This window comes from Taudactylus pleione, unplaced genomic scaffold, assembly GCF_031769625.1.
Source record: "Taudactylus pleione unplaced genomic scaffold, aTauple2 ptg000562l, whole genome shotgun sequence".
Lineage (NCBI taxonomy): Eukaryota > Metazoa > Chordata > Amphibia > Anura > Myobatrachidae > Taudactylus > Taudactylus pleione.
In genome coordinates this window covers 191,842-217,052 of record NW_028284964.1, presented here as the reverse complement: position 1 = coordinate 217,052, position 25,211 = coordinate 191,842, and positions in this window count along the sequence as shown.

The following is a 25,211-nucleotide window of genomic DNA, read 5'->3' as shown; positions in this document are numbered from 1 at the left end:
GTGGTTGTTGGGAAATTGGTTATTAAAACTGTCTTCCCTTTTGGACTTAATGATTCAAAAGTTAGGAAAGGAGAACTTTTAAAGAGAGGAATGTAACTCCTTGTAAGACAATGGCATGTGATCTCCTTGCTGGCTGCAAACCTCTGCTATGTTAAGACTTTACCTGACCCCTGCTTCAGAGATGATTTAAGATTTCATGGAGCCATAAGAACCATGCTGATTTGGGCCCCTGACACCATCCATTTGTCAAGAAGACAAAACAGATTAGGTTAATCCAGGCCCCTCAGTGTCCACGATGCCTAGACAGGAACCTAGGATCCAGCTGTGCCCTACTTTCAAGGCTTTTTAAATGCTAAAACTATTAAGCCAAGAGGGATAATCTGGAAAATTGCTGAGATACGTTTGCAAATAATGTTTAAACCACTCTATAGCAGGTGTAAAGGGTTTTTTAGCTTGGTCTGGGTCATACAGTGTCATCAAGTTGGGTGAAAGACTATCCCAAGATAGCTCAGGTTCTTGGATAGTTTGCAGCCTCTCCTGGGAAAGTGCAGCAAGAACAAGTGCCAGACATAGTAGGCAGAACTGAAAGGAATAACGTTTAAATGACTAAACAATGATGCAGCAAGAAACAACATTACTTCTCCCTCCAGCCAAGTGTTCTCAACAGGGACATGCAGTCAGGGTAGACAGGGGAGGCAGAGCCTCATTAAATCAGGATATCAGTAAAGTAGCTGAGGTCAGGACTAGTAGCTGACAAGGAATCATTAGTAACAAAGCTGAGGTTAGGACAGGCAGCAAATAACTTATAACTAGTTATGTAACTGATTTCAAGAAGAATTTTCAATAATGCTGCAGAGTTCTCGACAGGCAGGAGACAGATAATTATCAGTAATGTAGCTACTGTCAGGACTAGGAGAAGAGCAATAATTACCTAGCCCAGGGATGGGGAACCTCAGGCCCGGGGGCCGTATAAGGCCAGCGGAATCATTTGATCTGGCCCTTTGAGCTCTTCTCTACTAGCATCATCTGGCTAGCAGGGTGCCTAGGATTGCACCCTGCAGCCAGAATCTATACAGCAGTGCCACCGGGGGCGTCCTTAAGACGCATCAGATGGTCACACGGCTGCCCTTACAGCTCCCCGGAGCATCCTCGGTATGCTCTGGGCATTACTGAAATCACCGGCGATTGTGGCCCCGCCCTGTGTGATGTCACACGAGTGGGCGTGGCCTGCACTGGCCCGCAAATAATGTTCTATATATCAAAATGGCCCTCGGCAGAAAAAAGGTTCCCCACCCCTGACCTAGCCAGTCAGGACTGGCAACCTACTCTATCCATTTACATAGCTGAGGTCAGGACTGGGTGCACAGAATTAGCAGTAATGTAGCTGAGGTCAGCAATGGCAGCAGACATAAAATTTAAAGTAATGTAGCAGGACTAGTGACAGAAAGAGAACTTCCAGTAAGAAAGCCAAGGTCAGGACTAGCGGGATGTAATCAAAATTTAGACAGTCAAAACTTAGACAATCAAAATATCGAAATTAAACTGTGGAATGACAAAATGTCAACATGGTCAAAACGTCGACAACCAAAAGGTCGAGATGGACATAAGGTTGACAGTTAAAATTGGAGACACAGTCAAAATGTTGTCAATGAACAAATAATAGTCGACAGTCAAAATGTCGACAATGTTAAAATGTAGACGCAGTTAAAATTCCAACAGTCATAAGGTCGACAACCAACATCAAAATGTCGACAATCCTGGAAAAAATAACACAGCCACTGCTAAAAGACCACCGGCTGCTCAGATTCCAGTCATGGCTCAGACTCTGGCATCTCAGATGCATGTGAGAGCCTCCAGTGTAGACGGTATTAGGAGCAGCAAAATGGCTACAGAAAGAGCCCCTCCCCCCAAAAAAAATGTCTCCCTCCCTCCTGAGGGACAACTAGCCTTGGCCTGATATTCCCTGCACCCCTGGGCAGAAGGTATGGGGGTAATGGTATTCATATAGTTAATAATATTGTTCTTTACAGGTGGCCTACAAATCCCAACAAGCCATGATGACACTTGTGGTACCAAGTGGTGCTCTCAGCCAATCACCACTTCCCCTTTCATTTCTATGGAGAGACCGCAAGTGATCCAGTCCCATTGCGGTACAAACATTAAGGGCCCGCTGGCACCTGTACTCCACCTGCAAAGAAAATATTAAAATAATAACAATATTTGGACACCGGTTGATATATACCTGTTTTGAAAAAACTCTCTAATTTTGCCAGTCTAACTATACCCAACCCAGACTAGAAGCAGACAGTGAATTGCCAATAATGTATCACTGACAACAAACAGAGAATTTCCAGTAATGTAGCTGAGATAAGGACAATCAGAAGACAGAAAGTCACCAAAAAGAATGCTGAGGTTTAAGCATTTTAGTCGGCACATGATAGCCAGAAATGTAGTCAAATTCAGCACCAGCAGCACACAGAGAATTTCCAGTAAAACAGTCAGGGTCAGCACTGGCAGCAGACAGAGAATTTCTAATAATATAGCTGAGTTCTGGATAAGCAGCAGACAAAGAATTACTAGTAAAGTCGCCAAGTGAATTTCCAGTAGCATAGCCATGATCAGCACTGGCAGTAGACAGGGAATTTTGAGTAATGCAGTTGAGGTTAAGACAGGAAGCAGAGCATTGCCAATAACGACACTGAGATCAGGACAGGCAGCAGAACATAGCCCAGACTGGACTGCAGTAATTACATTTCTAGTAATGTAAAAGGGTCAGAACTAGCAGCAGACAGAGAATTCCAGTAACATTCTGTAGACACGTTTTGTACAGACAGGAGACAGATAATTTCCAGTAAAGTATCTGGTGCTAGGACTGGCAGAAAATAGATTACTACCAGTAACAGAGTGAAAGTTAGGACAAGCTGCAGACAGAGCATATGAGTGATGTAGTCAAGGTCAGGACAGTTAGAAGCAGTAAAAGCACATAAACAGGAGGGTAGCATGGCTGTCATTAATGACATGGAATCTCTGTACTCCCTGCCCTTTATCCAGCCATCGGCCTATCAAAATGCTCAAGAGGGTAAAGTGCTGTGATCATGTGACCACTCAGATGAGGGAAAGCGAAACCCCAGTTTCTGGCAAAAACAAAGAAAAAGAAGTTGACAGCAGGTCCCTATCTCTGAGCTTCCACACAGAGGTGGAGAGAAAGGAAGGTATATTCCAGTACTTTTTGCTTCAATCTTGTACCCCTTCCCATTATATGTCTGGCATACAGTAAATTAATAAAAAGAAGAGAAACCGAATGATTACATAAGAAAAGAGGTGTTTTAAACCTCTAGGATGGGGGCCGGCATGTATGCAAATTACTTGATGGAGTTAGCCTATGGCCATCAGGGGCGGGTTTGTTACGGGAACATTATATAGAGGGCCAGACGTGTGGGCCAAAGCCTCTTTGTTTCAGATTCTGGTCAGTAACAGAGATTGTACAGTGTGTGCTGTTAGCATTTATACTCTTAATTGCTTTCTTGTTTTTGATTTCCTTCTTGTCTTATATCCCTGTCTATACTGTATATCTCACTCCCTACTCATCTCTCTCCCTATTCTTCTGTCATATTTCTTCTCACATTCTTTTCTTTCCCTTACTTTTCTGGCCTGTCAATTTCGCTGTATAGCTTCCCTGTGGCTGGCCCTGTCCCTCTTTATTGGTGATCAATATCACGTATTCTGCACCCCCTCCTGCCCGCATTCAGCTGCCTTTGAGGCTGATCTGGGCCCATGCCGGCGTCGTGGGGCGGCCCCTGCTGCGGACGCGGCGTGATGCGGTGCCCACGCCGGCGTGTGGGAACGTCTGCCGCGGGCGCGGCGGATACCGTGCCCGTCACTGCCTCTTATGGGGATCGGAGTCGTGGGGTGGCCCTGCCGCGTGTGCGGCTGGTGGTGCCTCCGTCACCTCAGCGGTCAGGGCGCAGAGTTCACGCCGGCGCCCGGCTCTGCTGAGCCCGGGCCCGGCCGGGGCTCCCGCTTACAGCGCAGTTGGTCATGGGCTGGAGCTCGCCGTGTCAGCTGCACACGGGCGCGCTCACCCGTCCAGCGACCAGATCACAGCCTCCGGTAAAAGGAGGAGGAGGCCCCGGCGGGGGCATAGAACCCCATCCGGAGGCGGCAGGGTGCGTAGGGAGTTTCAGCTCACCTAGGGGCCTTCCTGTTCCCCTTAACTGCGGGGCGCCCACCATGTTAGTGAGCGGGGGGCGGGGCTTAGTCGATGGGGCAGCCATTTTACAGCCAGTTTGTCCCCAGCTCATGTTACCAGGATTAGGTCTAGACTATACAAGGCTGATGGACCTGTCACGTCACACCCAGGTGACCCGGCTTGAAAGGGGGAGGGGCGGGGATGCTAACGGGGGACCAAAAGTGTCCCCTCGCGGGCTTGCTGCTCTCGCCATGCTTTGGGCACGGTGGCTCGCTGCCCTCGCCACAAATATTTATTCCCCCTCTATGTCCTAGTGGATCGTAACGCAGGAACATTCCAGCCTCCTGCAGCGGTCGCGTGGTGGATACGTCACAGAGGTCCTTTGGCCACATAGGAAATAGCAGCAACCCTGTTACCAGGTCTGGGGCTCAGGGCCCTAGTGCTAGTGGGATGACGCAAGCTCTATCAGGTCCTGTAGTTTTGGGTATTGCCGCCCCTCCCCCCATTGCTGTGCAGCCAGAGCCCTCAGTCATTGCGTCGGCCTTATCAACTCTGGCTGCTACATTTGCCCCATTTTTAGCAGCTCCACCAACAGACTGTCGCGCCTGCTACCGATAACGCTGCAGGGGTGCAAAAGGGGTCGGAGATAGGGCAGTTTGTGCAAGCATTGAGGACTATTGCTCCTAGTTTGGCCCAGCAAAGTTTAGTGACTACCGCACCCTCCCTTCCGCTGAACCAATGGTCTGGTCAGGGTGGTGCAGATGTTGGGTTGCCTGCTGCAGAGGCGGTAGCAGGCGTCCTTTCTTCTTTTTAAGATGATGATGTCGAGGAAGGAGAGCTGGTGGATGGAGACGTCGGGGAAGGGCCGTCCAGATTTCCTCTGATGCCGTGACATCGGAGGGTTCAGGTGGGTCTCTCTCAGACTCTAGTTCTTTGACACCTTCTTTTGCTTCCTCTATATCTAAAGCGGACACCGCTGGCAGAGCGCGTAAGCGAGTGGCAAAATATGCAAAATTGGAAGCAAGGCGGCGCTCGAGGCGTAGGCATTTCACCCCTAAGCGTAAGCCAATAGAGAAAGGGTTTGAAGGTTCTGCAGGGGTACACTGTGACAACACCGCTGTATTTGCGAAGTTTAAGGGCAACTTGCCGTACTAAGATCCGTAGGGGAGAATATGTGGATATTTTTGCTCTTACGGAGAAAGCTAAGAAGGCATTTAAAGCTGCTATGGCAAAAGGCGGTATAGGTTTGGCAGCATTTACATCTTACAATAATTGGTTGGCTGGCTTTTGCGTTTTCTCGGCTTGTTATTTGGAGACAAGTCCGGAGGAGCACCTGAACGTCATTAGGTATCTGCATCTAGTTCATAGCATGCAGTTATCTTCCAAGGGCAGGGCTTGGCGCGCTTGCGACGAAGAATTTTGTTGCAAGCAAAATGGCAGTCAGGTTATGGATCTAGGGTGGAAGGACGTGGAGGTGTGGCTGGAGGTCACGCAACCTTTGCGTCCTGCGTTTGAGGGGTACAATGTGAGCAAAGCATCTAGTTCAGTTCGTCAGGGCCAGCAGCAGGCGTCTGGGGGAAAATGATTCGCGTTTAATAATTCTACCTGTACGCTAGGATGAAAATGTCATTTTCGTCACCTCTGATTGCGATGCGGTGGCAACCACCCAGTGGCCAAGTGTTTAAAGGTGGGTACCCAGCAGCAGCCTGCCAAGCCAGCAAAAGGCGCTAGTGCTAAGTAAAGCTCCATCCCCTGTCCGTGTCACAGCGTTAGCAAAATGGTGGAGTCGGTACCTGGTTCTGCAGGATGCAGAATTTTGTTAAAGGGTTTCAGTTTTGTTTTTCGTTTACCTATTTGCAGGGCTGTCGATTCGGGTTCGTCTAGAAATTGGAAGTCTGCGTTTGAGTTGCCTCACATTGTTAGGGATAAGGTGGTTGCTGAGGTTGGCGTCGGTCGTATGGCGGGCCCTTCCGCTGAACCCCCCATTAGGGATCTTGTTTCCCTGGTGGGTGTGGTTCCCAAGAAAGTTCCAGGAAAATACAGGCTCATTCACCATCTGTCTTATTCACCAGGCTCGTCAGTAAATGATGCTATACCAGTTGAGGTTTCCTCGGTGGTTTACCAGTCTTTTGGCGATGCTTTGGACGTCATTAGGTGTTATGGTCCAGGTGCACTGATGGCTAGGATAGATGTCGAGTCAGCTTTTCGCCTACTTCCTTTATACCCAGCGTCATACCGATTTATAGGTTTTCGCTTGGTCAACGGATATTACATAGACAAGTGCTTGCCTATGGGATGTTCTGTGTCCTGTGCATTTTTCGAGCGATTTAGCACTTTCCTACACTGGTGCGTGGAGTTTTCTTGCGGTGGTCATGGGATAGCCCACTATCTCGATGACTTTCTTTGTGTCGGCCCTGCCGGTTCAGATAGTTGTAGTAATTTGTTGTTTTCTTTGCAAGCGCTGTTTTTTCATTTTGGAGTTCCCGTTGCTGCGGACAAGGCTGAGGGCCTTCCTCTTGCTTATCATTCCTAGGTATCGAGATCGATACTTCAGCGGGTGCTTGTCGCCTTCCTCTTGATAAGGTCTACAAGTTGCGCAATGCCATAGCGGAGTGCACGGCTTCCAGTAAAATGACCCTGCGGCAGGCGCAATCTCTCCTGGGCCTGTTAAATTTCGCTTGTAAGGTCATACCAATGGGCAGAGTTTTTTCGCGTAAGTTGGAGAGGGCCACGGCTGGAGTCACTAAGCCGAGACATTTGATCCGTTTGTCCTTAGAGTTTAAGCGGTTCCTCTCTGGGTCTCGTTTCTTCAGGATTTTAATGGCGTCCGGTTGTGGATGTCTCCACCCACGGATAATTCCCAGCTGCAGCTATTCACCGATGCAGCAGGCGCCATGGGGTTCGGATGCTACCTCGATGGTTCCTGGTGTTTTGGTCATTGGCCGGGGGAATGGGACGGAAGGGGACTTGCTCCTTCTCGAACTCTTTCCCATAATGGTTTAATTCGAAATCTGGGGTGAACGGTTATGCAATCGCAGCATTGTGATCAGGTGTGGCAACCTGGGCGTGGTGCACGCGATTAACCGGCAACGGGCCTCTTCCCTGCTGGTTTTGCGTTTGCTAGCGCAGCTGCTTACATGTTTGCGCTGTAACATCATGTTTAAAGCAAAACACGTGCCGGGGGTTGGGAATGAGAGCCGATGCGTTATCACATTTCCAGTAGGCTCAATTCCGATTTTTGGCTCCTGGTGCTGACGCTGACGCGGTGCTTTGCCCCTCTTATGTTTGGCAGGTGATCGAGCCGGCATGGAGGGCTTAGCAGAACAGTCTCTAGCCCCCTCCACGTTGCGAGCATACCATCAGGCATGGAATGAATGGGAAGATTATTCCCGTAGCAGCAGGCAGGTAAGAGTCAGCATCGTTCGATGCTTGCTTTTATTTGGAGTCTCCGTTTGGCTGGCAGATCCAGTGCTTCTGTTACGCGCTCTTTGGCAGGCATTGCATTTTATTGTAAGTTGAGGGGACAGCCTGACTTTATATAAAAGCTTTCTGATCATGAAGACTTTAAAGGGTTGGGCCCGGGTTTCTCGGCCAGTAGCTGACCGTAGGTAACCTGTGGACGCTCATTTGCTTCCGACAGTATTGGGGGCAGTTCACGGAGTTGCTCTTACCGAGTACGAGGCGGTCCTGATCCAATTGGCGTTTTCGATGGCTTTTCACGGCGCCTTGCAGGTATCAGAGCTGGTGGCGTCTTCCAATTGGGTTGATGCCACCATGCTCCTCTCGGATATCTCGGTCAATGTAAGGTCTGTGCTGGGTAGGATACGGCGGTCAAGGACCGACCATGCTGGTAAGGGTAGGTGGATCTCGTTGAGTCCGTCTAAGGACGAACGGATCTGCCCTGTGACACTAGCTACGCGCTACGCATTATTACGGCCGGATGTTCCTGGTTCATGGCTCATGCATTTGGACAGGACTCCGCTTACCAAATACCAGTTTGGTTGGTTTTTGAGGTGTGTATCAGATTAGGCCTCCCGCCTCAGGTTTTTGGTACACACTTGTTTCGGATCGGAGCCGCAACTTTGGCGGCAGCTGCAGGTTTCTCGGCATCAGCAATTAAGGCCCCGGGACGTGGGAAATTGGATAGTTATAAAAGTTACATTAGACCTAGGCATTAAGGTCCTTTGTTTAAAGTCATATCACAAGTGTGTTCTTGTTACGTGATATTTTTTGCTTGCCTGGTTTTTTATCTTGTCTCATGTACTGTCCTGTCTTGTCTTGTCTGTTACCCCTGTCCGTCCTACTCGGGATTAGCTACTCACCATTGCTGGCAATGGGAGTCTTGAGGGATTTTACAATTTTTACCTGAACTGACGGATTCAATTCGGCTAGTCTCAATCATTTAATTCATAGTCCATCCCTCAGCAGGTTTTTATTTTACCTCTTGCCGAGTTCACCTGTTTTTCCCAATTTCCCCCCCCACCCATTCTTACCCTGTGTGTCTTCTGTTTGTCTTAACCACTTTAAATAGTAAAGTCGGCGACCAATAGAAAATTTTTCTTTTTGGCAGATACTCACTTCTATCAGATCCCACTAATACACCATAAAATTGTATTGTTTTATACAATTCCTAATTTTTCTTTACTGCCTTCCTCCACCTTTAGGATGGCTCTTTGTCACGCAGGTCATTTGGGTTATAGGCCACTCATATTTTCTGGGTAGGAGGCAACGACTTAGGGCGGAGGTCCACTGTAGAATTACGAGTTGATATTGTCAACGATTTGGCGAGGGTGTTGTCGGCCTGGCCCTCGTGTTAATTAATTTGGTCTTGCATCGTACCTCGACAGGTCTGGCGTGGGGTTAGGAGTTTTCCTGCTATTCTGCTATTCTGCGAATGGGTCCGATGGTTCGCGATTTTACCGATGTTTCCGCTATCTTGCGGACTACTCAGATTGTGAGTAAAGGCGGCATTATGTGTTGGTGGGTGTCTGCATCTTATGCTGCAGTTGCCGTGCGTATCCACTATTTTGCATGTACACGCAGCGGCCGAATGTGTGTGAACGCACCATTGCGTTCCTTGCTGAGTCAGGCCCAATGAACAGAGACTGGAAGATCATAGTGGGGCAAACACTTGTCTGAAAGGTGGAACAATGATCCAGAAGCATTTGCAAATTTGAGCAGATGGTAAGAATCAGGTGTAGCATTTACTCACTAATAAATTACCTGGAACGTAGACGTTAGTGGGAGAAACTGGAGAACTTCATACATCCAATATGGTAACACAGTGCCCCCAAGAGGTCTGCACAAGTGTATTACATAAGCATTAGTAAGCACCGAGAATATGAGAGGGTTAACGACCTGTTATCCAACAATCTTCCACTGGTCAGACCAACACAATAATAGTGATAAATGGCTGGAGATGGACTTTTGAAAGACACTGAAGAGAGATGGCCGATAGGAAGTTTTTATTTGCTATCAATTAATATTCCTAGAGGACACGTACTACAATATTGTTTGTTCCCCGACCTATTCTGGTGGCTGCAACTCACCTACTTGCAGTACAAGTAGCTTAGCTGTTCTGGAGGACGTGCGCTCTAATGATGTAGTATGCAGAAAATTAATTTGCCCACCACTTATAATGAGAAAAGAGTAGATCCTCGCACACCACATGTTACACTGGATTCATATCTTATTTCGGCTAAAGTAATGCCAAAAAAAATCAATATTAAAAGGCATAAGTCTATCAATATTAATAGCTCATTAGCATAACTTCATACCAGATGTTAATGATTCTCTGGAAATGAGTTATCGCTAAATCCATTTATGAATCACTGAAATAATTTGAGGCCATTTTAACATATCATCGCCCCTAAATGACATCGTGTGGCAGCTGACAGCACAAATTGCTGGCAGACAGACAGTAAAATCTAATTTCCTATAGGGTAGGCATTGCCGTATAAGGTAAACTATATTGATGTTACACTTTTACAATGGTTAGCATTGTTGTCTTACATGGTAACACAACTGTATATAGATTTAGGATGAAGTCCAGCTAGAAGGTGACATCTAGAACTTTGGAACACCATGTTGAACTTCAGGATGGTTAATGTAAAATGTGCAGTTAGTCATAGAGTTAGCATAAGCATAAAGGCACATCCAAACGCTGTGCTAAATCACAGTGTACAAATAAAGCTGGCCAGCATTCATACGCTAGATACAAAAGCAGGCAAAAATAAAAGCCCTTGCACTGCAGAATACTTTGTCTACAGATGTGTCTTCATTCACCAAGCACTTTTGTGCCATATGGCGCAAGGTGATTGGCGCAACCAAGACTCGGCACCACTTTTTTTTTTTTTTTTTACATTTTGGCATTTTTTCCTCATTGCACCTTTTTTTGCATGGAAGCCGTATACCGACAAACTTGTGTAATGGGGACTTGGGATTTGCACTTCTTTCACAATTGCAGCACGTAAATTCCCATGATACAGCGTGGCAGGATACAGGGTGCGGACAGTCATATGGGTTTCCGGTCTCTTGCTATTAGTATGCAAATCCGCTATTAGTATGTAAATCTGTTATTGGTATGCAGATCCCCTAGTGGTGTACAGGGTATGTATACTTTCGCAGCAGTGTGACAAAGACACATTTGCCGAAGATTTACCAAAAAGATGCATGGCTGTTTGGTACAATTGAAGGTACAGTAGCTGTATGGGGTCAATTCTGTAACTCTAAATGAGGCCACGTCTGCGTGGGTTTCCTCCAGGTGGCCTGGCTTCCTGTAAAGCCAGGCCACCTGTAATATGTTGGATAAGATGTATTAGTAGCAGCAGGGGCGTATCTATAATGGGTGTAGGGTGTGCGGCGCACACGGGTCACTTTGCACCCATATCATCTAAAACTTACCTCTCCGAGGTCCTGCGTTGGGTGTCTCAGCGCTGCTCAAAACACCGGAAAATGGCTGCATGTTTTGTGCATGCGCAGTGAGGAAATTGCTGGAGAAACGGTGCAGTAGACTCTGAGCGCACTCTAGTGCCCAGAGCCTACTGGTGCTGCAGTGGCCAGCCAAATACGCCAGTCGGCTGCCGGCCGCCGAGGAGAGAGGAGGGGGCCCCGGACGGGGAATGCACACGGGCCACCTCCTTTCTTAAGACACCCCTGGGTAGCAGGTAGACAGAGAATGTATTGCCACTATAAAAGTCACTGGCAGAACCTCAACTTGAACACTGTGGGCCTGATTCAGACCCCGCTCGTAAGCGGGTCGATGTTGGGCCAGTGCGCATGCGCACAACGGACCCGGCTCCGTCGTGCGCAAGTGCGAGAACCGGATAGTGACGGGCAAGCCATCGCTATGGGTCTCGCTACAAAGGGGGCGTGCTGTCAATGGTGAGTGACAGCACGCCCCCTTTGGTGGGCGTGCCGGGGGCGTGGCTGGCCAGACGGAGGCGTTCCCAGGGGAACGCCTACCATCTGGTGCCGGCCCCACTGACATCACAAGTGATGTCAGTGGGAGTGCTTTTGGCTTTGATAGAGCCAAAAGCACTCCAGGGCTTGGGACAGATGAGACCCTACCACAAGGGTCTCGTCGCAAGCCCGATGGTCTTGACCATCGCGACCATCTTTTTGGCCACTCGCTATAGCTGTGGGTGGCCACCCACAGCTATGCGAGCGGCCGGGAGGCCTCTCTAAAAAAAAAAAAAAAAGAGGGAGGGCCCTGATTCAGAGCGAGCGCTCTGAAAGAGCATCCGGCTCTGAATCAGGCCCTGTGTACAGTTGTGGATGATATATCTGAAACAGAGCATGCTAATGACCTGAATTAATTGGGCTTATTATTACCTAACGGGTTGGATACGGGTGACCTCCACCCCTACTGCTTAAACCAAACCTCCCCCTCCCTGCAGCCAAAACCTAATCCTTCCCCCTAGTGCCTAACCCTAACCCCAGTACTTATCATCAGGATGCCGATGCTGGGATTCTGACAGGGGTCGGGATTCAGCCACTGGCATTCTACGAGCCGGCATCCCGACTGTTGGGATTTTGACCGGATCCCTTCTCAACAATAGGTGTTGTATACCATGTCAAATTCAGAATGTCGGCATTCTATATTTCTACATGGCAACAGCATCAACATTTCATATATCGACATTCAGAATGTTCAAAATGTTGACATGCATGTCGACAGTGAGGGCGTCAACATTACCATTTTACAAAGATGGGAGGGAGGCAAGCTAATGGGTATGTAGTCATAATGTCAACTTTCAGAATGTTTATATGGTCGAAATGACGACAATGAACATGTCGATATTCAATGACAACATGGCCTTTATGTGGACATTGTGAATGTCGACAGTCACAATGCCGACAGTACATGTGTGACACCCCCAATACTGGGTATCTGTAATATTGAATTTCTAGGTTCTTTTTCAATACAGAGAGGTAAAGAGGTAAGTAGACTGACTTTGGACAAGTATATTAGGTATTTTATTACAATAAAGAGATCATATCATGTCAACTGGCACTTTTACAATGAAAATTACAGGTTCAATTTATATTACAATTCATAAGAATAACACAACAAATTATATTTTATTGTTTAGGAACACAGCCTCCTTGCTGTCAACTAATATTCTTCTCCTCCTGCTGATGTCAAAAGATTAATGCATGCAATTCACTTTAAGCAACATTTTAACTAAATACTTATAATCAATACCCCCAGTGTATTTATCATACAGTAATGATAAAGAAATAACAGTCTCTATTTAACTAGTTTATATGCTAACTACTTTCCCAAGACTTTTTGGCCAGACTCCCTAATAGTTCATGAGCTCATATATACTTAAAGTCCTGTTGGTGTACACTACGTTGCCCGGGTTATTGGATGCTAGCACCAACTTTAAACTGTCACTAATGGAGATCTCTCCACTCTGAGTAGGTTAAATTGCTCAAGCTGAATTTATTCCTGTTGCAAATGTCCCTCTTTATTAATCCTGGCTAACAGTCTCTGTAACTAGACTTCAACAATTTGGCGACCATCCAGGTGTTGTATTACTGTTACTGATGTTGCAACTTGTTGCTTTTTACCCAGCCACATGAACGGCTGTCTGTTCTCTTTATTACAAGTGTGGACACCGCTGAGGCTTTCCTTGGAGTCTAAACGGGTTTTATATGGCTCAATCTGTATGAGTCCTGCCCTTTTCTTTACACTGACTTCCCTACTTATCCAACTTATCAGTATAAGTCCGCTGCTTTGGGGGACAATGTGACAACAGATTACTTGGTGCTGTTAATAGTCGCTTGTTAGGGCTGTCTCTCTTTGCTACTGATGGGGAAGATCTCTGCTGTGCACTGCTCTGATGGGGCTATTGTGGCTGCCTAACAGTGGGCCATTGTTAATGGTTATCTGCGGGGGCGGTGGTGTGTAATAAGTCTCTTACCACCGTGACCTCCTGGTTCCCTGCAGTGCCCGACACAGCCTCCAGAGGACCCAGGATAGACTCGCCTCCGTCTATATGCTGATCCCACTGACTCCGCCTCAGTCGCGCCTTCTCCCCGACAGGCTTCAACTTTGTGCCGTCAGTTCCATTCTGCTGCCGCAATGTCTCTGGACCACAGCCACGACTTTCCTTGTCTCCGGATCACTGCTCCTATCCTCCGGTTATATCAGGTAAACAGCGCACCGGAGCTCTCTTCAGCAACCACTACCTCAGGGACCTGCCGACCGTTCCTCTCTCTCCAGTCCCCACAGCGCAACAGGGGGGGGACAGTTTGCGGCCGTTGCTCCTTGGACCAACTGCCAGTCGACACACATCCTGGACTTTTCCATGCTCTCTCCCTAGAGGCCAAGTTAACGCTCCACCTGTCCTCACGCGCTGACTTGTCAACCTATCACCGGGGCAACTAACGGGGGTACCTCTCCCCTGTCTTAGACTCCTTGGTAGAGTCCTGTGCTCATGCTTCCCCTAATACTGCAGGGCCTTTCTGTATGGATGGCACCATCTTCTTCCTTCTATAGGGGCAGCACAGGCACACATGTACCCATTGACTACGTTATCTGAGAACAATCTTCTTTAATAAAATAAATTTATTTACATTTTTGGGGAACATTCATCACTTCACTTTACTTGGCACAGACTATTTAACAATTATGACCCCCTAATTTCGGGGTATCACACATGTCACTGTTAGGTTTAGGGTTAAGCTGAGATGAGTGTTAGGGAAGTGTTAGGGCTCTAACACTGGAAAACCGACATGACAACTCTCGAGACACACAATGTCCACATTACAACCATGTCGACATTCTGGTGTTGACATTCTGAATTTAATAATGTTTAACATCTAATGTGCTGGGCTGTCACATTATTCCTACAATAAATTTGAAGGATATCCCCTCCCCTTTTTTCGAGTATAACTATATACGGTATGCGGTCAGGAAGCTAAATATGCATGTAGGTTAGCAACATGTACATGGACATGTGTAAAAATCGGTATGCAGTCAAGAAGCCGGCGGTCAGCCGACTGAAATCTCGGCATGGGACTAATGATAGGCGTCGAAATCCCAATGCCTATCATTATCCACCTGCCGAAATCCCGATGCCCAGCACATCCCCCTGGTAGGGTTAGGGTTAGGCCAGGGGAAGGGGGGGCTAGGGTTAGGCATCCCCGGGGGGAAATTAGGGTTAGGCACCCCCCCTGGGATTGTTAGGTATAGGGTGCGGGGAGGGTGTTTAGGTTTAGGCACCCCTGGGGGGAGGTTAGGGTTAGGCACTAGGGGAGGAGGTTAGGCACCCCTAAGGGAGAGTTAGGGTTAGGTGGGGAGAGGGTTAGGGATAGTTAAAATACTTACCCTGTCGGGATCTTCAGACTTCTGCCTTCCATCATCGGTATTACATCCGCCGGGCTTATGTCCGGCGGTATGTCATATTGATTCCTTATATACAGCTATGCATTACTCACAGATAAGATAGTGACCTGTATAGTGCAATTAGCATGAGGCTCAGAGTCCTCCTGATGGAGACAAAAGCAATCTGATGTGGGGTGGGGAGCCCTCCTGATACTCCTGATGGAGGGGAAAAACCACCTGTGGGGGCTTTGATGATTGAATTTGAGTGAAGCTGCTGTTAGACTGCTACTGTAGTGGGACTACAAATCACAAAATGCCCAGTCTACTGCAAATTTCTTTCTCATGCCGGGAAGTTGCTCCGCCAAAGATCTGCCCCCAGATTCAGCTACTGGTGCCCCAGGCCCCCGCCTCCCATGCCCTCTTACCCGCAGCTCCTTCTGGTGCATCCTTGTTGACATCCAGCTCCTGGAAGATCAGCAGCCACCCTTATGCTCGGGTCCCCCGCACAAGTCCACAACTAGAGCTACCACCAGGGAGGAGTGGGACGGGAAGTTGTGGGTGGGGGGGACACCAGAATCACACTGGCATGAGAGCTGCTGAGGAGCAGCAACATCATTGAGCAGGGACAGATATAGATAGACAGAAGCAACATCTGATGGTCTGACACAGAGCCCTCCACTAGTATATGGTTATGGCAGCTTCTCAGGTGCCGGGAAGAGATGCCATGTATTGGGTGGCCGTGACGGTACTCTTCAGGAACATATTTACAGCCCTAAGTGGGGTAAATATATTTTGGGCAATGGAGGAGGTGTTCCTTCAGTGCTGGCGCCCGGCGGCAGGTGCCTCCATTGTCTCCCATAGTTGTGCCCCTGGGCGTATGGCCAGATCTCTAATAAACTGCACAATACCCACAAGCCCAATATCTGATACGCCCCATAGGAAATCACCCACACATAGAGTTTTTGCGCATCTGCACGCATCTGACATAGTAATAATTACCGCTGTAGTACAGGAATGGGAGAGCAGGGGCGTATCTATAATGGGTGCAGGGTGTGCGGTGCACACGGGCCCCTTGGTCCAGGGGGGCACACACTGCACACCCTGCATCCATACTTTCTAATACCTCTCCGAAGTCCCACGTCAGTTGGAGTGGCACTACACAGCCTAGAAAATAGCCGCATCGGCCAGTTCTATAAGGGAATTGGGCCCACAAAAAAAAATGTGGGCCCCCACTTTTAGGAAATATCTGATCTATGGTTCAGTGGGTGTGCAGTAATAAAGGAATTTTTTGGGGGGAAGTTATTTACAGATCTAAAGATAAAGTACGGTTACTGTGATGGACAAATTACAGGATTATGGAACAAGTCTCAGCAAAATCTACCCACTTTCTAAAGTGGCAACTTCAACATAGGTAACTAAAAGACAGTATATGCACCAGAACAAATAGGGTCGGTGAAAAGAATAACAGACAGAAATTATTAGACAGCTGTTAACAGACTCTGGATTATCTGAAAAATCCTGACAGCTATTTATTTGCAAAACAGATTATTCTACAGAATAGATGAGTAAACTTCATATGAATTTTGGCATAGCTAGAAACTTAGGGGTAAATTTACTAAGCTCCGTGTTTGCCCGAGATTGCAATAACGGGAGTATTTTGCCATTTTTACAAACACGGGTATTTACTATATACAAAAACAGGTGTTTTTTCTGCATTTTCAGATGTGAACACGGCCGAATCAAAAGTTAAAAAGGTACCCGTAAATACAACTAGAAATGAATACACCATCGTTTGAACATGGCAGTACTTTCCATAGACTAGAATACAACACGGAAATATACCAACAATCGTGATTATAATCACGGGTATACTCTAAGCAAACTCAGTTAAAAAAACAACGTTTCAAATAGACCCCCTCCTGAGCAGCGTGTGTTGCAGAAACATACACAGATCAGTGTGATTCATGTATGTTTCTGCCTGTAAGTAATAAATTAAAGGGTTCAGTTTTTATTTTTTTCAAACGACGCGGGAGTCCCCCCCAAAGGCTTAACCAGCCCTGGGCTCCAGAAGCCAGTCCTGGTTCTAAAAACCCGGGGGGGACCAGTGGCGTAACTAGGGGGTTGAGCAGGGCACGTGCCCTGGGCGCTGTGACAGGCATAGCAGAGGGGGGCGCCACCGGCCAGTGCATCGTACCCGCACCGCCACCATTGCGCCCAGCCCCAGACTGAACACTTGTCTAATAATGTAATGAGCACTGGCAAGCAACTGTGCCTGCTTGGAGACGATGCAGGGGGGAGGTGATGTGTGATGAGAGATGATGCAGTGGGGGAGGCAATTGTGTGCTTGGAGACAATGCAGGGGGGAGGTGATGTGTGCTGAGAGATGACTCAGGGAGGGTGATGGTGTGCTGAGAGAAGACGCAGGGGGAGGTGATGGTGTGGCTGAGAGATGATGCAGGGGGTGAGATGATGGTGTGGCTAAGAGATGCAGGGGGAAGGAAGTTACACAGAGGGCACAAGTCTGGGTGAATTGCTGTTGTATGATGATGACCTTCTTAATATTCCTACACAAACAGGCATCTTCCGGACGATGTGACCTACATGAATAGTGAATACCGACTGAAGACTCCATCTTCCCAGGGAGGATACATTTCTTCAGTGGTTCCACATTGTTAGAAACTACCGTATAGTTAAGGTGCATAAAGAATGGAAAAGAATGTTCCCAAAGTGACAAGAATTGGGTGACGTGTCATGTGGGCACGCCCCATTTTCAGTGGCTATGCCCCTTTGGTATGTGACCACACCAATTTTTTTGCTCTGCAAATATATTTTGCTGTGTGTGTGGGGGGCGCCGTTCTGCAACTTGTCCTGGGCTCCATAGACCCTAGTTACGCCACTGTGGGGGACAAAACATGTAGGGTTCCCCCGTATTTTATGAATCAGCACTGGGCTCTGTGAGCCAGGTTTTAAAAATATGGCAAAAAAGTGCTGTGGGGGTCCCCGTATTTTTAAAACCAGAACCGGACTTAAACCAGCCAGAGTGTAAAGCCACAGCCAGGGGAATCTTTCACCGGGTCCCCCTGGCCAAAGCATTAACACCCTAAACTAGTCAGCCCAGGATGGGGATCCCAGGGGAGGTGGGGATCCCCCAATAAAGGGGCCCCCCTCCCCCTGAGCACCCCAGGCCTAGGCTGAAGCCTAGGGCTCTTCCTTGCACCTCTGGCTGGTGGGTACAGGGGTATCACTGTTAATAAGAATTCTCCAATTTGCATAAGGTAGGAAGTAGGCTACTTACTTTTACTCAGTGGAATACTAATCAAATGTACTTAGCAGAAAGCAATATCTGTAACATTTTACAGGGCACAGTATATTAAATTTAAAGTTTATGGCCTTTTTCAGTTCAACATCTGGGTAAACATCTATTTATTGCAAGCACAGGATACATCTCGAGTTTCTGGCTGCCCCCTCCGGAAGTTGGTAGACATGTCGGCACAGCGGGGTGGTGTGGCGCAGCATAGGTGGGTGGTGTTGGGGGGGGCGTGGTGGTACGATTGACTCACCGTGACCCTGCCCCTGCTATACAGTACAATGTTGAGATTACTGACATTGTAAAGCGGGGGGTGGGGCTAGTAAGACGCAATTCAGCAAGAATCGTGTCATCGACCTCCCAAACCACCCAGCTAAAAAGTGGGAAGCTCTGGGAGACTTCGATACTGAAGTTATTCAATTAAACTACCACGCATTCAGCATTGTAATATATGCAAAATAATTTTTATGTTTTGTCTCTTTTTGGTATAAAGTTTGAATTATTTAATCTTTGGCATTTCACCATTTATTACATAAGATAAATATGTTCTAAAAAAATATGTACTTTCTGTCAGTGCATTACTGTTAATTTGTGACATTGTTTGGTGTATATTACGTGTTTTCTGGGTTTTTTCTCTGGTATTTTGCGCTCTTCACTATTGAATTTTACTGATCACTTAATTTCGAATACTGGAGAAACCCTTCTATCTAAAGAGGCCCTTTAGCTCTCGGAAATGTGCTTTCAGTTCCATAGCAAAGAGCTAAGATAGAAGTTTTAGGAGATGAGATTACCCATTAATACTTTGGAAAATGTTAAGTGAAAGTCAATCATAGGTCACCTCAGAGGCGCCACTAGAGTTGTACAGCTTCTGTACGGCTTAACGGCCTGATTCTGAGGCGCAAGTGGAAATGCAGATGGATTTTGAGGGTTTCAACATACTGCATATGCGCCAAAGTAAAAAACCAGTGACTGCGTACGTGCCGGATCAGGCACAGAGACAGAGAAGGCTAGTGTGCACAGACTGATCCGACAGCAGGCGGACCACGCTTTTCATGACATGGGTGTTTCATATACGGAATAGTTCCGTGTTATGGAAGTGTCGTGGTGGGCATGTAAGCCGACTTCTCTGCTGAAACGCAGCATGCAGACAGAGGTAGAACGCCGGTTGCAGACAGATCTTTTGCAGCCAGAGTGGGGTGGGTCCAGATACTAATGATGACAGCTACAGATGTAAAAGCAGTGGGCAGGATGGCCTTCCACATTAGTATAAGGAAGTCAGTCGGCTGAGGCGGCTGCACGGAAAAGCAACACCAGATGTGTCTGACTTAGAATCTGCTCCTCAGGTTACAGTACAAACTAAGCTTCATTTTCTGGTTGAGTGGAAGTGTTTTCCATGACAACCAATCAGAATCCAGCTATAATTTCCATGCACACCTTTCCAACCCCTCTGTTCTATGTAAGCTACCTGTAGTCATTATCAGGAGGTTCTCTTTGTTGGCAGGGCCAGAGCTACTGTTAGGTGAACCTAGGCAGTGCCCTCATACTGGGAAGCTGATGGCTGCCGCCTCTCAGTGGCTGTGATACTCCATACTCCAAAGCTGCAGAACAGGAAATACTGCCTAGGGCATCCATTGGCCTTCCAGGCAAGGGCGTAAGCTCATACCAGGTGCCCAGAGGCAAAATTGATGGTGGTGCCCCCCCCCCACAGCTGAGGGAGCAAAGGAGGAAGCAATGAGCCAGTAATCTTGCCAGCTGTGGATAATCTCCAGCCCTCTCTTTACCCTCATCCCACCTTATGTCTCTCCAGTCTCATTCCTCCATGCTCCCACAGCTCCAGCCACACAGTGGGCCTGATTCAGACCCGGACGCTAGCGCTCTCACGCAGCTAAAAGGGGCCAGGTATGCAAATGCAGCGATCGCACTGTCTGGTGGAAGGACACCCTCTATGCCTTAGAGAGCGATGACAGAGCGAACGCACGCCAGTATAAAGCCGCCCACCTTTCTTACTTAGCACACGTCATCTCCAGGAAGTGTCTGATTAATCGTCAACATCGAGACCCATCGGCGCTGTATGCAGCGCTTGAGGTAGCCCCTACCCCGCCACAAGCACTGTGATCAGTGCTGGCTAATAAACAACCAAGTGACGTGTACAATGACGCTTCTGTGCTAATTATGCACACCCCTAAAATGCTGTTTAGATGCCCAGACACACCTGTGTCCGCACATCCACTCCCCCGTTCACAAGCACCGTCCCCTGTTGCTACCCACAATCTGTCACTCAAATTAGCGTCCAGTCTTTGTACTACGAGTGCACAATTCCCAGCCGCAGTGACTGGTTCGCGCATGAGTATATTCACGCATACGCATGTGTGTGATAATTGCCCCTAGCGTCCGTCCGCAGCTAAGCGAACGGGTCTGAATCAGGCCCAGTATCTCTCCAGCCCCACAGTGTTGCTAGAACCAGCCCCGTTCTGTCTCTCCAGCCCCCAGTGTCTCTCCATCCCCTCAGTGTTGCTCCAGCCAGACCCCTTCTGTCTCTCCAGCCCCCAGTGTCTTTCCTGCTCCAGGCAGCCCCTTCAGTCTCACCAGCCCCCAATGTCTCTCCAGCTCCAGTACCCTTGTTTCTTCAGCCCTCCAGTGTCTCCCTAGCTCCAGCCAGCCCCAATGTCTCTCCAGTCCTCCTGCATCTCTCCAGCTCCAGACCACCAGCATTTTTCCAGCCCCCAGTTTCTCCAGACCCCAGTGTCTTGCCAGCTTCAGCCAGCCCTATTCTGTCTCTCTAGTTCCCCAGTGTCTCCAAAGCTACCTTCAATCTCTCCAGCCCTTCAGTGTCCTTCCAGCTACCACATCCCTTCGGCTTCAGCCCACAGACACTTACCTTTGTCTGTGTCTTCTGGCTGCTCCTCTGCACGCCTTCATGCTTACTCTGCCTTTCATCGGTGCAATGTGGAATGATGTCATGTTTGCTGCGTTGCAATAAACACAAAAACTTTATTGCACCAGCTGTCAATGGTGCTGCAATATCAAGCGACAGCAACTCCCCTGAACCCACAGATACATTCATCTATAACCACAGACTGCGCTGATTAAGTAATCAGCAGGGAACAGGCAGCAGATACAGATGGATTTATCTGGGGGCTCGGAACCTCGGGCCTAGTACATCTGGGCTTCTTGTACCCCCCTGTCATTGGGCTTGCTCCTCAGTGCCCTTGATTCCAATGCGGCCATTGCTAAGGGAGTTCTGACACTGCTTGCAAGATCCCATTAAGGATTAGACTAAACAAGTTCCAAGTGCACCACAAATTTCCCATTGTATTGTAACGGAAACAATAGAACAATGATTCACCATTCACCATATCAGTTTAATAACAGAAACCAGCCAGAGGACACTAAAACTTAGTAGATATCTCTTTAGTAACCTAACAAGGTCACCCATGCCTCCAATGCAACATCTTCCTCTTCCGTGACACGGAACTGCCAGAAAGTAAACAAGGGGAGATCTGATCCCTCACTATGATCCTGTCTTGCATACACAGCAGTAACCTCATAGACATCTTGTCCAGTTTATATTATGGTGTTAAGTAAGCAGTTGCTTTCCAGCTTTGGTGGAGAGTCACAGGTTGTGTAAGGGCTTGGACATACTGCCTGTGTCCATGGTACATTTGGTCTGAGCTGAGGGCCTGATTCAGACCCGGTCGCAAGCGCTGAGCACTCGCAACCGGGTCGATGGTGGCCCACAGCGCATGCGCACGACGGAGCTGGCTCCATCGTGTGCATGCGCAAGACCCGGCTAGCGACGGGCACTCCGTCGCTCCGGGTCTCGCAAACAAAGGGGGCAAGCTGTTGATGTTGAGTGACAGCTCGCCCCCTTTGGTGGGCAGGCCGGGGGGGGTGGCTGCCCAAATGGAGGCATTCCCATGAGAACGCCTGTCATTTGGGGGCGGCCCCACTGACATCACGAGTGATGTCAGTGGAGAGATTCCGGCTATGTTAGAGCCGAAATCTCTCTGGGGTTTGCGGCCACAAGACCCTACCACAAGGGTCTCGTCACAAGCCCGATGGTCGCGATGGTCAAGACCATCATCATGGCCGCTTGCTGTAGCTGTGGGTGGTCACCCACAGCTATGCGAGCGTTCCACAGCAGGAGGCCGTTCTAAAAAGAAAAAAACCTGGCCCTGATTCAGAGCGAGCGCTCTGTCAGAGCGACCGGGTCTGAATCAGGCCCTGAGTTCTCTGCATAACTAGCACTACAAGTAGGAACCACTGAAGGATGAGAGGAACACTTGAACAATCTGAGTACATTAAGTGCTCAGGTGCATTGCTGTCACATTCTTCATAGAGTTTAGTGATTCATGTTTGCTGAGCTGGTCATGTTGCATCTACGAAGCAAAGACTACAGCTCTGATTGAACATGATATAATACTTCTTGGGAAACCTGTTACCGTTCAGCTGAAACTGTGAGCTGGAGAATACAATGAAGGTTTGATACTAATCTGAGCACCCTTTCATTCTCCAGCCTAACTGATCTACTGTATGAAGTGCTTAAGTGACACTTCGTTCTTGGGCAACCTGAGGCTCTGACATTGCAAGGCGCTTTTTCTGGCGATTTCAAAACCACTGCAAACTGACGGTGATTTTGTCCTCCAAACCACTAGATTTTTTTTATCCAGTAGTTTGGAGGCTTAAAATACAAATTGCTCCCACCGACAGTGATTTGCGGCATGTTTGTAAGGCCAAGCTCATGATAATTTGGCTAAAATCACTGGACAAACTACCGAAAATTATTCTGGCTGAAATTATTAGCTGTCTGGATAAAACCTAAAAAGAAGCCATATTCAACATATTTATAAGTATCAATAATTAATTATTACTTAATTAAAGGGTCAAAACAATTAATAATTATATACACTACCGTTCAAAAGTTTGGGGTCACCCAGACAATTTCATGTTTTACATGAAAACTGACTTTTATTTATCAAATGAGTTGCAAAATGAATAGAACATACAGTCAAGACATTGGCAAGGTTAGAAATAATGATTTTTATTTGAAATAATAATTTTGTCCTTCAAACTTTGCTTTTGTCAAAGAATGCTCCTTTTGCAGCAATTACAGCATTGCAGACCTTTGGCATTCTAGCTGTTAATTTGTTGAGGTAATCTGAAGTAATTTCACCCCACGCTTCCTGAAGCACCTCCTACAAGTTGGATTAGCCTGATGGGCACTTCTTGTGTACCATACGGTCAAGCTGCTCCCACAGCAGCTCAATGGGGTTGAGATCTGGTGACTGCGCTGGCCACTCCATTACAGACAGAATACCAGCTGCCTGCTTCTTCCATAAATAGTTCTTGCATAATTTGGAGGTGTGCTTTGGGTCATTGTCCTGTTGGAGGAGGAAATTGGCTCCAATCAAGCGCTGTCCACAGGGAATGGCATGGCATTGCAAAATGGAATGATAGCCTTCCTTATTAAAAATCCCTTTTACCTTGTACAAATCTCCCACTTTACCAGCACCAAAGCAGCCCCAGACCACCACATTACCTTCACCCTGCTTTACAGATGGCATCAGGCACTCTTCCAGCATCTTTTCACTTATTCTGCGTCTCACATATGTTCTTTTGTGTGATACAAACACCTCAAACTTTGATTCGTCTTTTTTTCAATCTTCCTCTGTCCAATGTCTGTGTTATTTTGCCCATATTAATTTTTTGGGCCAGTCTCAGATATGGCTTTTTCTTTGCCAATCTGCCTAGAAGGCCAGCATCCCGGAGTCGCCTCTTCACTGTAGACGTGGACACTGGCGTTTTGCGGGTACCATTTAATGAAGCTGCCAGTTGAGGACTTGTGAGGCGTCTATTTCTCAAACTATACTCTAATGCACTTGTCTTCTTGCACAGTTGTGCACCGTGGCCTCCCACTTCTCTTTCTACTCTGGTTAGAACCTGTTTATGCTGTTCTCTGAAGGGAGTAATACACACTGTTGTAGGAAATGTTCAGTTTCTTGGCAATTTCTCGCATGGAATAGCCTTCATTTCTAAGAACAAGAATAGACTGTCAAGTTTCACATGAAAGTTCTCTTTTTCTGGCCATTTGAAGAAACCCACATTTTGGACGAACCCACAAATGTGATGCTCCAGATACTCAACATGCTCAAAGGAAGGCCAGTTTTATAGCTTCTCTAACGAGCAAACCCATTTTCAGCTGTGCTAACATGATTGCACAAGGGTTTTCAAGGGTTTTCTAATCATCCATTAGTCTTCTAACGCGCTTAGCAAACACAATTAGAACACTGGAGTGATGGTTGCTGGAAATGGGCCTCTATACACCTATGTAGATATTCCTTTAAAAACCAGACGTTTGCAGCTAGTATAGTCATTTACCACATTAACAATGTATAGAGTGTATTTCTGATTAATTTAATGTTATCTTCATTGAAAACATCAGTGCTTTTCTTTCAAAATAAGGACATTTCTAAGTGACCCCAAACGGTAGTGTACATGGTACAAAATTAATTTATTATTGTGGGAAAAATAAAATAAAAATATAATGCACAAAATATATAATAAATGCTAAGGGACCAAAATTATTAGTAAATTAATGGGGCAATAATATTTTTTTGTTAATTAGGGCCATATTAATTTATTAATGATGGAGATACCAATAATATTGCTCACTTGTGGAACTACAAGTGCTAGCATGCATGTGTCTCCGTCATTGATTAATGGGAATCTTAATAAATCCACTGATTAGTATGCAGAACATTAAAGATAATAGAGATGCCAATATGCGGTAAGTTGTGTTAGAAAATAATTATTTTTCTTTTAATAAATACAGATGTTTGTAACTCACCCCCACCCCTCAAAATAAAAGAAAACAATGA